Below are 12,245 nucleotides of genomic sequence, written 5' to 3' on the forward strand. Positions count from 1 at the left end.
CTAGCAGTTGTAGACTTAGAGAAAGCTTTTGACAATGTTGACTGGTATACTCTCTTTCAAATTTGAAGGTGGCAGGGGTAAAATACAGAGAGCTAAAGGCTATTTACAATTCGTACAGAAACCAGATGGCAGTTATAAGAGTCGAGGGACACGAAAGGGAAGCAGTGGTTGGGAAGGGAGTGAGACAGGGTTGTAGCCTCTCCCCAATGTTATTCAATCTATATATTGAGCAAGCAGTGATGGAAACAAAAGAAAAATTCGGAGTAGGTATTAAAATCCATGGAGAAGAAATAAAAACTTTGAGGTTTGCGGATGACATTGTAATTCTGTCAGAGACAGCAAAGGACTTGGAAGAGCAGTTGAACGGAATGGATAGTGTCTTGAAAGGAGGATTTAAGATGAACATCAACAAAAGCAAAACGAGGATAATGGAATGTAGTCGAATTAAGTCGGGTGATGCTGAGGGAATTAGATTAGGAAATGAGACACTTAAAGTAGTAAAGCAGTTTTGCTATTTGGGGAGCAAAATAACTGATGATGGTCGAAGTAGAGATGATATAAAATGTAGACTGGCAATGGCAAGGAAAGCGTTTCTGAAGAAGAGAAATTTGTTAACATCGAGTATAGATTTAAGTGCCAGGAAGTATTTGTATGGAGTGTAGCCATGTATGGATGTGAAACATGTACGATAAATAGTTTGGACAAGAAGAGAACAGAAGTTTTTGAAATGTGGTGCTTCAGAAGAATGCTGAAGATTAGATGGGTAGATCACATAACTAATGAGGAAGTATTGAATAGGATTGGGGAGAAGAGACGTTTGTGGCACAACTTGACTAGAAGAAGGGATCGGTTGGTAGAATATGTTCGGAGGCATCAAGGGATCACCAATTTAGTATTGGAGGGTAGCGTGGAGGGTAAAAATCGTAGAGGGAGACCAAGAGATGAATACACTAAGAGGATGTAGGTTGCGGTAGGTACTGGGAGATGAAGGAGCTTGCATGGGACAGAGTAGCATGGAGAGCTGCATCAAACCAGTTTCAGGACTGAAGACCACAACAACAACATATTTAACGTTTGTTTTCTCTGGAACATAACAGCGATAGGTGCCGGGTTGGAGTCCTGGAAGGAAAAAGGTAGTGTTTCGGCTCGTCATTTCAGTTAAAACATCTAGCTACTGTCGAGAAAATCCGATATGTTATAGTTGATTGAGCTTCGATAACAATCCGATTAGGTTCTGGGTTCGAATCCCTGTCCAACACAAAGCTTTACCTCACGGCATTTCAAGTTGGGTTCGAATCCCTGTCCAACACAAAGCTTTACCTCACGGCATTTCAAGTAAGTTACTTGTGAAGAAGCAATATTTAACATCTCTCGTAGTTCGTTAACAGGGACAATAGATGCTCGGTAGGAATTCACGCCCGTTAAAAATGCTTTCGTTATGTAATTTAAAGTTGATATTTGCCAACTGATACTGTCTAAAATCGAGGTATATCACTCTCTGTGTGTCTAGTCAGGAATGACTGTTAGTTTCCGTCAGTCACGAAATCTTTATCTTCATGACCTTGGTTTGAATCCATATGCAAAACGAGACAGTTCGTCGTGTCATTTGAATTTCATACATATTCTCCACTAGCTGCTCGTGAATAACTTAAATTTTTAATGTCATTTCATGTTAAATAAGAAGCACGGTATGTTACTTTGAAGAGGAAATCATGAATACGACGAACGTACTACGTGCATTACCTATCTGACGTGATAATGAGAGTGGTAACATTTCAGGTATGTCATTTATTGCAATAAATGTGAGCTTACAAGTCTTAAGCACAGTATTATCTGTGATAAGGTGTTCCCTGATATTTGTAGTACCTTGGTATTATTTTACGTCTTGAGTTATTGCGATACAGAGCAGTGTTTTCTAGTGGTGACTTGTTGGAACCATTATCAATAGCCAAACGACTGTACCAAGGAGCTATTAGAGGACCTGCTAGACAGCTGCGTTTTGCGGGTTGTATACGAGTCAGGCGAAATGTAATTCAGGTCGTTCGGATACTTTTTAGCACGACTGTACAACAGCCAAGAGGAAATAATAAGAGTGGACGATCAACAACGAAGTGCTCGTGTTAAAAAGAGTGTAAGACAAGGATGTAGCCTTTCGCCCCTACTGTTCAATCTGTACCTCAAGGAAGCAGTGATGGAAATAAAAGAAAGGTTCAGGAGTGGAATTAAAATCCAAGGTGAAAGGATATCAATGATACGATTTGCTGATGACATTGCTATCTTGAGTGAACGTGAAGAAACATGATCTGCTGAACAGAATGAACAGTCTCAGAGTACAGATTATGGGTTGAGAGTAAATCGAAGAATGACGAAGGTAATGAGAAGTAGTAGAAATGACGACGGAGAGAAACTTAACGTCAGGATTGATGGTTACGAAGTAAATGAAGTTAAGGGATTCTGCTACCTGGGCAGTAAAATAACCAATGACAGAAGAAGCAAAGAGGACATCAAAAGCAGACTATCAATGACAAAAAGGGCTTTCCTGGCCAAGAGAAGCCTACTGATATCAAATATCGGCCTTAATTTGAGGAAGAAATTTCTGAGAATGTACGTCTGGAGTACAGTATTGTATGGTAGTGAAGCATGGACTGTGGGAAAACCGGAACAGAAGAGAATCGAACATTTGACATGTGGTGCTTCAGACTAATGTTGAAAATTAGGTTGACTGATAAAGTAAGGAATGAGGAGGTTCTGCGAAGAATCGGAGAGGAAAGGAATATGTGGAAAACACTGATAAGGAGAAGGGACAGGACGATAGGACATCTGTCAAGACATGAGGGAATGACTTCCATGGCACTAGAGGGAGCTGTAGAGGGCAAAAACTGTAGAGGAAGAAAGAGATTGGAATACATCCAGCAAATAATTGAGGACGCACATTGCAAGTGCTTCTCTGAGATGAAGAGGTTAGCACAGAAGAGGAATTTGTGACGGGCCGCTTCATACCAGTCAGAAGACTGATGACCAAAAAAAAAAATTCAGGATGACGTTTTATGCCTGGCGCCGGCTTTAAACTTATAATTTTTCCAGCATATCGAGGTTATTTTCAAGTCACCACCGACTATGATTGTATGAGTGTTGTACCTGTTTGAAATGAGACTCACGTTTTCTTCGAACTGTTCAGTAACTATATCTTTTGGGTCGGTAAGACGATCCAATTAGTAGTTTAGTCGAATTGTCAAGTATAACCTCTACCCATACTGTTTCGCAGGAACTACCTACATCAATTTCACTACACACTAAATACTTCTTACAACAACAAATACTCCACACCAACTGTATTTAATCGATCCTTTCTGAACACTGTTTGGGCGTTTGAAAAAAATTCGGCTAAACTTCTTTCCGGCTTTAGTCAGCTTTCCGTACCTAAGACCGGCAGGTGGCCGCTCTTCCTGTACTTCAGGGATGGTTTGCTGTCCTATTATTGCTACCCATCCCTCTCATGTTGGACCGTTCGCAACATCTACTGGAATAACGCTCTAATGCGAAGATATTCTCTCTACAACTAGCAATTGTTGACGAGACTGGCTAGAGCTACCCTCTAGCGCATGACCAATGGCAGCTACCCCTCCCCAGCTACTAAACTTTAGAGCCAGAGGAAAAAATTTGAATTTTACTGCGTGGATAGTGACGTCATACTTACCCTGCACCAGTATTCGAAAGATAGTAAAATAAAGAGAGTACCCTACAACCTTCTACACAAGCGATACGCAAATTTAATTTTTATAAATAAAGATTTGAATGCGCCGCGAAAATTCCAATTTACCACGAAAATTTGAATTTCGCTCCACTTTTCGAGGTGGTGGAGGGACTGATCAATTTAATTAATTAGTCACTTAATATGATATCAAAAGTGGTGCAACACGAACTTTGTTCCAGTACTGATGGTTACCCCTGAGCTCTTGCTGTTGCCCCAGACTTCACACTACCCTCATGCAAAGCACCACATGTTCATACGGCTTCGAGGGCAGATTTCACAATGCCTCTTTCACAACTGTCCACGTACGGTCTTCTACATGCTCTCCCCCATTACCGACGAATCTTTGCAGGATATCTCCACATCGTCTTTTTTGACCGCTCCCCCGCCCCCCTCCCCTCATCCTACACACACACACACACACACACCGCCACACACATAATTCACTCGTGTTCACCTTCCACGATAATGAGCATCTGCATGTACAGGCCAAGGAACGGTTATAATATAGAAAAATTTAAAAAAAAATATGAAATCCGTGTTTCATGTTTACTGTTATCTCCTATCCCTCATTCCTATCCCTCTTAAGGATTTGCACTCGAACGACTTCCCCTTTAAATTATCTTAGTTTTCTTGTCGCCATTCCCATATATAGCTGATGGTTGCTCGTATTCGCAACGGCGAATGCATTTCATGTACGTACTAAATTGCATTCATTATGCAGGAAACTAGGACGGTCGCAATATAATCTGTTTCCGCTTAGTAATAGGGGATTCCCGCTAACATGTTCACAGATCGAGATCAGACAGAAAAAGACGCAAGTATGCGGAAGGGGAAAATGGAGACAGCTAGTTTCATTTGCCAAAATAAAAAAAAAAGAATTGGTATTTCCAGGAATGTGGTTCCTTAATTACAATCTCTGGCTACGATAAAATAAAGTTATTGTTCTGATTTGACAATTCAGATTATTTCATAAGAAAGAAAAGAAAAAATGATATATATCGAAATAAATTTACAGCCACATACACAGATTTCTTTTACACATTCGACTTATTCATACATACGTTTCACATACACAAACATATAACGCTTTAATGCCTGATGAACTGCGAAAATCTAATAAACAATAAATTTGTTTTTCTTTCATTATTTTGTGTGTGTGTGTGTGTGTGTGTGTGTGTGTGTGTGTGTGTGTCGGGGGGGGGGGGGGGGATATCAGTGACAACAAAGAAATTTGAAGAGCTTTAGAATCATGTGTTAAGATTACTGACAGTCGTCGAGTGCTCGCATTCTCAAATACTGGATGAATATAGTCTGAGTAATTTGCGCGCCATGAGTTGTAATACCTCATAATATATACACAGTTGCTAACTTTCATTCTTGATTTATTGTGTTAAGACTTTAACGCACAATTATACCTCTTTATGAGTAGATTACGAGAGCATTTTAAAATTTTAATATCTGTCGCAAATGGCTATGGGACAGTTTGAGCCCTTTAGCCATTTAGTAATACAGATAAGTTTTTTGGAACTTGATGTTCGACTGCACATGTGCGAAATTTCGAGTAATTTAGACAGACGGCAAGGCCATAGTGAACCATCAAAATGGCTTTTACTCAAGATACTCGTTGCAAGCTACGTGCCGGCATGGGATTCTCGGCTGCAGAAAAGGGAAACGTGGTATACATCCATAAAAGTTTGCTGTGGTGTGTGGTAATGATACATTGGATAGGAGTACCACTGGACGTTAGATAAGGGAGTTAAAGTCAATTTTTTCGCCAAAAATGTTATAACAACGTGCACCAAGAATCGAAATGAAAATATATCGCAAAAATCCTACGTGCTACATTAGAAAACAAGCCTTTAATCGGCATTGCAAGCACAGTAAAGCTGGCCTTTTTTCGTCGATTTCTGAATACTCTCATTTTGACGAAATTATCTCGATTAACTGGCTTCCGCTTATTTATGAATCGAAGAGTTTTTTGCACGACTGTAATTAGTTTTCGAACCTTTTCATGTCGGTATAAATATGTTTGTTATATTCAAGCACTCACGTTTTACTTCGTATAAAGAAAATCGAAATGACAAGTTAAGCTGACACGAAACAAACATGTGCTTTCAGCATGTTTACTATAAACAAATCATGTTACGAAGAGAAATCTTGTCGAAAAAAGTATCGTAGTTGATACTAATGCCCTCCGTGGTACTATCCGAAACTAACAGGATCCATACGCTGCCGGTAACTAACATAGCATTACATTAACCAATGTTTTCACATATTTTACGATTTATGGCATACTTAAGATGAATGAATCTTATAAATACTCTTGAGGAACATTATAAGTCAAAAAGAAAACAAGTTCAAAAAATTTCTACACTGGTGTATCCTCTTAACGCACCAAATGAAATAATGCATTCGAAGTATCATATAGCCACGTCTAGTTAACTTTAAAAGTTTATAGCCGCATTAATTTTCGGAGATGGGCTTCTGTAAAGTGCAGATGCGTGATGCCGAGTGCAGGATCGGCCGAACGAGTGGACGCTGCAGCCGTTACTTAACACTGATTTCATGAACCCGCGAGCGGCGCGTCCTTGTTGCTATTTCTGGTCACGTGCGGCGCTTCGCTCAAGTCTCCTGTTTCTGTCTTCGCTTAGCGGCGGAAGACGCCGCCCGCCGCCTCCCGTGCTGCTCTGTTGGAAGGCATCCAGAGCCGACACCATGCCGCGGCGTATGTCCCAGCCTGCACGCGTCACACCGCCCACTAACCGTACGTACCTATCAGAAGCTTCTCATGTCATTTCTTCTCCAAAGCTGTCGTTACAACCTGTTCTACCTCTTGCCCATCTCTAACTTCATCTCCCTTTGCTTTCTTGTACTCTCCTCTTCCTCTTTATTTCTTGACTCCTGCAGATTATCCTTGCTTTTTTTCTTTGAGTTCTCTAGCAGTTCGTAGTCGAACCACTCGAAGCGTGTGCTTGACACTCCGGGGAGCTGTGTACTGCGATGTGTTTCAGAACGCTATTTTGTTGAGCTTAATCAGTTGATGACGGTTCCTATGAGAACAGTGGCGTGTTTTGAAGCTATCAGAGGTGTAATAAAATCTTCTGGATAGCTGTTTTCAGTATCCCATAGCATGAATTAAGACTGCGAAGTAATATGTAAAATGTAGATGACCAATACACATAGCCGGCCGGTGTGGCCGTGCGGTTCTAGGCGCTTCAGTCTGGAACCGTGTGACCGCTACGGTCGCAGGTTCGAATCCTGCCTCGGGCATGGATGTATGTGATGTCCTTAGGTTAGTTAGGTTTACGTAGTTCTAAGTTCTAGGGGACTGATGACCACAGATGTTGAGTCCCATAGTGGTCAGAGCCATTTGAACCATTTGAGCCAATACACATATGAAGCCCCTGCCCCATAGCAACCCAGCATAAGCGACACTGCGATTTCATTTGCCATTGATTTTGGAAGCAGATGATGTCCCTTCAACCATCTGCAACAAGATCGTGCTTTTGAATGGTATACACAAAGTGCTTGATCAGGAACTCCATTTAACTAAAAGATTCCGTGTCATTTGTGTGTACAGGAACTGTGTGTCTCAGTGATAAGGGATTCCCTGCTTCCAACTAATGTATACCAGCTCGTTATATCACACGCACTTGTCAACATTACGTGTGAGATTATCAGATAAATGGTCAGGTGCGGCTTGTTTTCCTGTGCAAGGGTGTTTTTGTCCAGTTCTGTTTATACCTATGGCATCTGGCCTGATGACCTAGTGGGAAAGCGCGAACCTAGAAAGGCTGTAGGACAGAGGCCTCGTCGAGCCATGGAATGTCTCTGTCTGTCTTTAATCTCGCCTTCACCTATCAGTAACGTTAAGATTCGTCAGAAACGATATGTGGTTCGGATTCTGTACTAAACTGTAGGTTCCCTTTCCTTGGAAGGATTACTGCAGTAGATCAGGAACACCCAAGCCACTGGAGTGGCATTCATTTGAGAGATTTTCACCAGGCCATTTTGCCACACTGTTACTATAATAATACTTTTGGTGTTATCTGGATGGATTGTTAGGAAAGGTGCAGTGGGTGAAATGTGAACGGTACTGTAAATAGTGCAGCTAAGTGGGTTCTGGTACAGGCTGCATTGCTGTCAAGTTTACAGTCATCTCATCGATTATCACATCATGCAACATGCCAGATTTCCCCTTCCCGCTTCTCCTCCCCCCCCCCTCCCGCCCCTCTGATGTAGGCCTTCTGCCTTATATATAAAGTGATGGTAAATTCCAAAATTGGCAGGAGACTCAAAACAGTCTAATTGTGCTGACAGGGATTATTCCAACTCCTGTGTCATAGCAGATCCATTTTGCTAAAATCACAATTGTTGAAAGTGTCACGTGGTGGGAAATTCAAAAATTCAAGGATGGGTCCTGTTGGTGGGTAATTCAAAAACCCAGTATGGTCATTTGGCTAAATGTAGAATCCACAACGGCTGACCTGGGGGTACTGACACAGTCCTATGAGGTCAGAATCCAATATGGCGATCCAGGATAGCGATCCAGGATGGATACTGGCACAGCTTTACCATATCACAATCCAAGTTGGCAGACCTGTTGATACTGGCAAATCCTGCATACTTACCAGGTGACTATTGCTACGATCAGAATACAAGATGGATACTGTGTTTTCTTCAGCCGTGTGACATCAGAATTCAAGATAACAATCCAAGATGGTGGGCCTGGAGGTACAGGCACAGCCTGCATGTTATGTTTCCCTTAGTCCTATAACATCATAATCCAAGATGTTGGACTTTGTGAATACTGACAGTCTGTACGGTTCTCAGATCACTTGTGCTAAGTATAGAACCCAAGATGGTAGACCTGATGGACCCTGGCACAGCCTGCATGGTCTTCAGATCACTTGTGCTGAGGAGAGTAAAATGGTGGAAAATGCAAAAAAAAAAAAAAAAAAAAAAATTGGCTGGTACTGGTGAAGCATGTCCCATCGTTAGTTTAGAACCCCAAAACCGACTTCCTTTAAGTTTAGAAGTGCGTACTGTTTAAACAACTGGCATCACTTCTGACATAGGATAAGAACTTCATCTTTCTCCAAGCAAATGCCATCCTGAAAAGAGCCTCTGTGGTCTGCATGCTGCCCCTCACCACCACCCCTGCCACTGGTCAAAGTGAAAGCCAAGCCTTCACAGTAGCAGAGTTAACCTGCCACCAGACTCAAGCACTATAGCGCCAAATGGGTAGGCCACATGCATCAACAGAGTCCACTGCCTCTTCTAAAACTAATGGATGCACAGCTGACCACTCAGTGCTTCGATGGTCATCCTCTCCAAGACTTCCAGACCAAGCTGTCTAGCTTTAACTAAATGCTGCTTTCACCAATGTGAGATATGTCAAGACTTCCAGTAGAGCAACGCCATATCATGCAGTCTGGAACGTGGGTAGATGCCTGTCACCCCATGCTGACTGTTAACAGCTTCATCCTCAAATAGGTAAGAAAATGGGCATGCAGTATCTTCAACCAGTCTGTTCCAACTACCTGTCATTGCCACCCAACTACTTTTCAAAATCGCCATTCAAATACACATGTGCATTATCATAACTATGAGATTTTTAATTTTTAAACAATATTACTTCTGTGTGTGTGTTGTAGAATAGAACAGGACAGCAACGTATATTTAAACAAATGCCACTCTGACAACTATTTCCTACCTGATGAACCACTTGTCCAGATCGCAACACCGACCATGCCTCCCACTGCAGCATCTGATACTATTAGCAAAGCTTTTTAGCAATGAACTAAGTAGGATACGAACATGTTTTTTATTTAGTTAAGCAACAGGAGACAGCATCAGCAGATCGCAAAGTCCATCAATGTGTTGAAGTGAGACTGCCATGATCATGGGTAAGTTGGTCCAGCCTATCAGCCAGCAGAGCATGTGACAGCTGAACCAGCAGACGCCACACCTAGCGAGACTGGCATCAGGATCGCAAGTGACATGATGCATGCCACTTTTTACAAACGGTTCTTGCCTGTCACTAAGGCATCACCTAAGATCTTAATCATAATCCAATTTTAGAACTGGACAGAAGTTACATCACATGGTTTAGAGCCACTGACGCATAGTGATTGCGTGAGTTATCTCCCACAAACCTCAGAACACCTCTAACTAACACTGTTTATAATATACAAACACTGCCGTGACTATCATTCCATGAAAGCCATAGGCCAGGCCACAGCTGCAGCACTAAAAGTGTGTGGCACTAACAGACATATCACGCTGATATGGAGTTTTTAACAGCGTCTAGATACAATAGTGCAGACAAAATCTATCGCCCAGTGCCGTCAGACTGCGACTGTGCTAGAAGATGTGACAGTCTAGGCACTGGAAGCTCATAGTTTCATTCTCACATCATTCTGTCACTTAGCACTTCCTTCAACTCTGTTAATATTTATTAGTGTGAAAAATACATAGCTGCACCATGGAGCTATAAATTGCAAATTACAGACTGGTAATACTATGTTCTTAGTCAGGGCACTTCAAAGAATTTGCAAGGTGGCCACCGAATTGTAAATAGCGTCATAGCCTATGTAATCGATTTTTTGTGTAGTTTAAACGTAAATAATTAAAACTGTAGGCTATTAGAACACACATCTCCTTGAATCTATGTAACCACCTCTTCTCCTAATATTCTTGTGTACAGAAATAAAGTTTTTATCACTTCAGTAAACGACTGGTTGTTAAATTTAGTACATTGCTAAACATTGTTCTGAACTTTACATTACACAGACAAAAACAGCAGGAGGTGCACACTAAACACTGTTTGTTTGCGTCAGGCCACACACTGTAGTTATATATGGTACAGTCACATGAAAATGAGACACATGCAAAAAAGTAAGTAAACTCTGTATTATTTGAAAATAATCACTGTAACTGTTAATAAACTTATCTAGTTTTAAGTTAAGATGGTCGATGCTATCATAGAAAAATGTTTGCAACTGCCTATAGAATCATGATTGTACCCAGACGTGGTCAAAAGTATCCAGACACCTGGCTGAAAATGACTCACAAGTTCGTGGCGCCCTCGACCGGTAATGCTGGAATTCAGTTTGGTGTTGGCCCACCCTTAGCCTTGACGACGGCTTCCACTCCCGCAGGCATACGTAGAATCAGGTTCTGGGACGTTTCTTGGGGAATGGAAGCCCATTCTTCACGGAGTGCTGCACTGATGAGAGGTATCGATGTCGATTGGTGCGGTCTGGCACGAATTCGGCGTTTCAAAACATCCCAAAGGTGTTCTACAGGATTCAGGAGAGGAATCTGTGCAGACCAGTACATTACGGAGATGTTATTGTCCTGTAAGCACTCCGCCACAGGCCGTGCATTAGGAACAGATGCCAGAACCTGCTGTAAGATGCAATAGCCATCACCGAATTTCTCTTCAACAGTGGGAAGCATGAGGGCGCTTAAAACTTCAATGTAGGCCTGTGCTGTGATAGTGACGCAGATCAACAAGGGGTGCAAGCCCCTCCTTGAAAAACACGACCACACCATAACACCACCGCCTCCGAATTTTACTGTTGCCACAACACACGCTGGCAGATGATGTTCACCGGGAATTAGCCATACCCACACCCTGCCATCGGATCGCCACATTGTGTACTGTGATTCGTCACTCCGTACGACGTTTTTCCACTGTTCAATCGTCCAATGTTTACTCTCCTTACACCCAGCGAGCCCCTCGTTTGGCATTTATCGACGCGATGTGTGGCTTATGAGCAGCTACTCGACCATGAAATCCAAGTTTTCTCACCTTCCACCTAACTGTCATAGTATTTGCAGTGGATCCTGATGCAGTTTGGAATTCCTGTGTTATGGTCTGGATAGATGTCTGCCTATTACACATTACGATACTCTTCAACTGTCGGCGGTCTCTGTCAGTCAACAGACGGGGTCGGCCTGTACGCTTTTGTGCTCTACGTGTCCCTTCAGTTCCCACTTCACTATGACATCGGAAATAGTGGACCTAGCGATGTTTAGGGGTGTGGAAATCTCACGTACATACGTATGACACAAGTGACACCCTATCAGCTGACCACGTTCCAAGTCCGTGAGTTGCGCGGAGCGCCCCATTCTGCTGTCTGACGATGTCTAATGACTACTGAGGTCGCTGATATCGAGTACCTGGCAGTAGGTGGCAGCAAAATGCACTTAACAAACTGGCTATTGGCTTCTGTCTAGGGTTCTTCGGCCGACGTTCATCTGATGATTTTACTGAGGTTTCGCCAGCACGAGTGGCTGGCATTGTCAAAGCTTCACCTTCCATTGCCGGTGGTGAACTGGAGCCGAGTCCGCGGGCGCAGACTGTATGTACCTGGCACGCCAACGTCATAGGGCTTCTCTGCGGTCATTTCCCGTGCTGTTCTCCTCTTGCCACCTGCGACGGTCATTCGCTGCAGTACGGGAAGCCAGGATCCGTTTACCT

The 12,245-nt window shown here is 42.5% G+C and overlaps 1 protein-coding gene across 2 annotated transcripts in view; it reads left to right on the forward strand.

The window, feature by feature from the left end:
* The first annotated feature begins 6,400 nt into the window (after window positions 1–6,400).
* Window positions 6,401–12,245, forward strand: part of LOC124789684 (ATP-dependent translocase ABCB1-like) — a 238,757-nt gene continuing 232,912 nt past the window's right edge. Inside the window, exon 1 of one of the 2 annotated variants that reach the window (XM_047257121.1) lies at window positions 6,401–6,518. The gene's annotated coding sequence lies outside the window, so the exon portion shown is untranslated. The remainder of the gene's footprint in view (window positions 6,519–12,245) is intronic. The other variant, XM_047257119.1, reaches the window with a different exon arrangement.

Source organism: Schistocerca piceifrons, chromosome 3 (genome assembly GCF_021461385.2).
Source record: "Schistocerca piceifrons isolate TAMUIC-IGC-003096 chromosome 3, iqSchPice1.1, whole genome shotgun sequence".
Lineage (NCBI taxonomy): Eukaryota > Metazoa > Arthropoda > Insecta > Orthoptera > Acrididae > Schistocerca > Schistocerca piceifrons.